Source organism: Populus euphratica, unplaced genomic scaffold (genome assembly GCF_000495115.2).
Source record: "Populus euphratica unplaced genomic scaffold, PopEup_1.0 scaffold1150.1, whole genome shotgun sequence".
NCBI lineage: Eukaryota > Viridiplantae > Streptophyta > Magnoliopsida > Malpighiales > Salicaceae > Populus > Populus euphratica.
In genome coordinates, this window is record NW_011501001.1 from 7,019 (window position 1) to 11,165 (window position 4,147).

The window sequence follows — 4,147 nt, forward strand, 5'->3', positions numbered from 1 at the left end:
TAGGCATAGAACCCATAGCACAAAATCACACCAACTGATGAGGCACTTAGTTGGCAAATGACACAGTTCCTTTTCCATGAAAAAAAAAAATCCAAGCTAGGGGTATAAATACATCTAGACTCATAAACATGCAGGGGACCAACTTTGAAGAAAGAGACTCTCCAACATGGATAGTCACAAACTCTCGACCTATAAAAATTCTCAAACAATATCAAGCTACATCCAAATATGCATATTACATACTCTTATTTTTCTTTTCTATGCATTATATTTTCTCTCACATTCTAGAACAATGTAAGCATCGAAGAGACTCATTTTTTCAAGAACTCTAAGATATAAGCTCAGCCCAGTTGACATAGCTTCGCATGATTTCATAATAGACCGTTGAACGCTGCATACAGTACAGTTGGTTTAGGTTTAGTGGACTTAAGCTGGAGTCTTCAACTATCTTTTATTCTTTAAATCTATTAGTTATTTGTAGAGGCAGCCTAATCCATGCTCCTTCATTCGAGAATCGCTATGAACTCGCTTAGGAATCTGTTTTCCTTTTTCTGCTGGGTCATGTTTTCTGTGCATACAGTCACCTGCTTTTCATTTAGAAGGAACATAAACAAGGCCCTCCCATGACCCACTAAAATAACGGATTAGGAGAAAAATACTGCAAAATACAGGTTTTAATGTTGAAAGGAAAAATATGAGAGATTCACGGGATTAGGAGAAAAATACTGCAAAATACAAGTTCTGTTAATGTTGAAAAGAAAAATATGAGAGATTCAAGCCTTACCCTTGACTTCATTTTAATATTATACGAGTAGGAATGTGACTGTCTCTATCAAAATTCAAAGCAAAAGATGCGAACACCCTTTCTCTGCCTCTCCGGTCCCAAACAGAGAGAGAGCATGATGATCTCTTTTCCTATCCCAAGGAGTGCAAACAACCTAAAAAATACGATGTTTAATATAAAAAATAAGAGGACCGACTCCGCTGGGGATCGAACCCAGAATCTCTGGTTCCGTAGACCAGCGCCTTATCCATTGGGCCACGGAGTCCTTGGCTGTCTATCAACGCTCAGATATATTAATAATATTACTAAAATGCTCATCTATCTAAAGTGCTCAGATATATTAATAATATTACTAAAATGAAAAGTAGAGCAACAAAAATAAACCCATGCATGAACACTAATCGATCATTTCATAATTCAGGAAAATCAAATTTGAGCTTAAAATAAAGTAATCATTTCTAATTATATCGATCTTCTTGTACGAAAATATAAGTCCAATTCAAAACACAATTAGATTTTAAATTAACTTATATATAAACACTTGAAGGGCATATTATTCTTTTTTTGTAATGATGGTCGATCACGGATTCTAGTTTTTCCTAAATAAATTTTCATATTGTTTATTTTTTAGTTTCTCTTAATAATTTTAGAATTCATGAAATTTAAACCTTTTAATTAACCCCAAAATTGGGCTTATATTTGTAGTATTTCAGTAAATAAGCCACTGAGAAAATGATTTATCAAATTTTACTTAATTTTAGCCTATTCAACCAAATAAAAATAAATTACTCTAAATTTTAGATGGCTACCACTTTAAGGAAGAAAATGTTGTGAAATGATTTGTAAAAAAAGAGACCCTAAAGTTTTTGAAGTGTTCAATGCATAAAGATATTTGGAATCTTTAGATAAAAAAAATAAAAAAATAATCAGCCATTAAGAAATTTCAAGATCACTAATGTATTTTTGAAAGCATATTAAAGTAATTGAAAAACAATGTTCATCCATTAATCTTCTTTGAAATACTTCAGAAATAAATAAAATGAAATAAAATTTAGATTTCTTAAGAAGAAAAGACTTCAAATCTCCTCCTCCTCAAACAACAGAATCATAATAAGTTTTTAAGAATTGAATTTTTTGTTTTTAAAAAATATAAAGATTTCTATGAAATTCCCATACATGAACATGGGATTTTCGAAAATATAAACAATTTTAGAAATAAAAGAAGAAACATCTTAAAAGATTTAATGATGGTGAAATTGTTTTTATTGCTTAATTACCCGTGTGTTATTTGACTGACTGAAACAAAAGTAAGAGAAGGGATGTACAAATGCACTTCAATTCATTTGAATACAAAGTCGAAATGAGCATATATGGCTGCCTTTTATATTCATGGACTGGGAGGACTTGCTATTAAAATTCGACGCCAGAATTAATTCGGAGGAGCATGGTTTGTCAGAAACTTCAATGCTGTTATTTATTTTAGCTATAAAATCCAAACAGCCAAGAATTCCTGCTTCTTTGGGCCCAATCAACCTCTCTTTCTCTATTTTCTATCTCACTTGCCCACACATTCTCTCTCATGCTCGGGTTACTCAATGGTCGACTCGCGGCACACATCTCACTGCGCTTTTAATGTTTTTAGAGGTTAGAGCACACCATTGTTTTTGTACACAAAATTTCATATTTTCTACTGGCATATTCTCTATAATTACACACTTTATGCAAGGCTGGCACCATATTTTTCCAAGTCTACACCGCATGATATGCAAAGCATGCCGCCTCATTTCTCGCCAATGGCTATTTTGTCATTGACATTCTCCAGCCTCTCAAAAAATAGCCAAGCTAGGCACTATAAGTTGGCATCAACCTCGCGTTGGAAGGCAGCAGCGCCAGACATGCAGCACTGTTGTGGTGGGGGGAGGAGCCATGGTTATTGCCTCTGCCGCTAGCAGCGACCTAGCCTGGTGCATCAGGCACCGTCCAGGCACGCTAGCAGTGTTGGTGCTGTGGTTGCTGATACATAGCCGGCTAAACTCTTTTTTTTTTAAGATTCCAGCTTGGCCTCATCTTCCAAGCTCTAGCCGGCCTTGGCCTCAACAGTAACCGAGGCTTGAAACAATTTTTTTTGTTTGATTTCGAAAATCATGAGAGAAAATTTGTTATTTGGGAAAAAATTTATTTTCTATATAAAATTAATTTCTAATTAACACCAATAACAATTAAACAACTCTAATTATTATAATAAAAGCTTTGATGCCACTATTGGTTTTTCTGAATATCATACACGCAACGGAAACTAAGACAAAATTATTCAAGAGGCCCTATGATTCCATTAGATAAATATAGAGTTATTTAGGGATTTATTACATGAAAATCTGATTTTTTGGTTAAATAATTCTTTAAAAGTTGGGTTGTCGCAAACAACAAGTCGTTTAATTGTTCGACTTCCAATGATAATTCATATGAACCACCCATGAGAAATCTCCAAATCCATATTTCAAAAAGAGAGATTGTTATGCCTAGAGTGATAGTTTTGATTCTATATTTTTGTAATTTTTCTATCTAAAAGACAATAACTATCTTAAAAATAAAAGGCATAATTTACTATTTTTAGAAAAATTTGAAGAATTCTATAAATTAAAACAATAACAATCTTTCCCGTAAATAATATCCATTTATTAATTCAAGATAATTTTATAAATTAACTCAATCAAGTCCTTCCTTGATTTTTTTTAAGTCTAAAAATATGATCCTTATATTGATTATATTCTAGTTCTTAATTTTTAAAATATATTTAAATTAGGTCATACATAATTAAATCATCCCAGTTTAATTTATGATTCATGGTTCTTAATGTATGTAACACGTTAAGTTTCTAATATGTTGGCACAAATATAAATTTTAATTTTAATTAAATAGAATTAAATAAATCAAATAATTTAATTTATTAGCAATTAAATAATTGATTAATTTATATTTTAAGATTAAGTGCATCATCTAACAACGTCTCATAATCCCTCAAATATTAGAAAAATCATTAGTGATTTGACGTAACCTTTTAGTAATCAATTTCTCAATGTAATTAACATCTTTTCATCAATAATATTTTGATTTAACATTAAAGTATGGAGTATGTTTGTCATATTAAATCATGTTTAGTATTTATGTAATAGTTATTAATCATTTAAATAAGATATAAAACTCTTTTCAAATCACATTCCACCTCTTTTTTTTCTTTTGCTCTTTTTTTTAAAAAATTATATGACACGACTAAAAGATTGATGTCTTCTCCCAAGTGCAGGAGTGTCGAAGTAATAAATAACCCGGCAAGACCGGGGTCGAACCACAAGGAGGTTAATTGTA

At 31.6% G+C, this 4,147-nt stretch overlaps 1 non-coding gene across 1 annotated transcript; it reads right to left on the bottom strand.

Moving 5' to 3' along the window:
- Positions 1 to 976: 976 nt before the first annotated feature.
- TRNAR-ACG (transfer RNA arginine (anticodon ACG)) lies at positions 977 to 1,049 on the bottom strand. Its single transcript has one exon. It is a non-coding gene; the product is annotated as a tRNA-Arg (tRNA).
- Between the last annotated feature and the right edge of the window lie 3,098 nt (positions 1,050 to 4,147).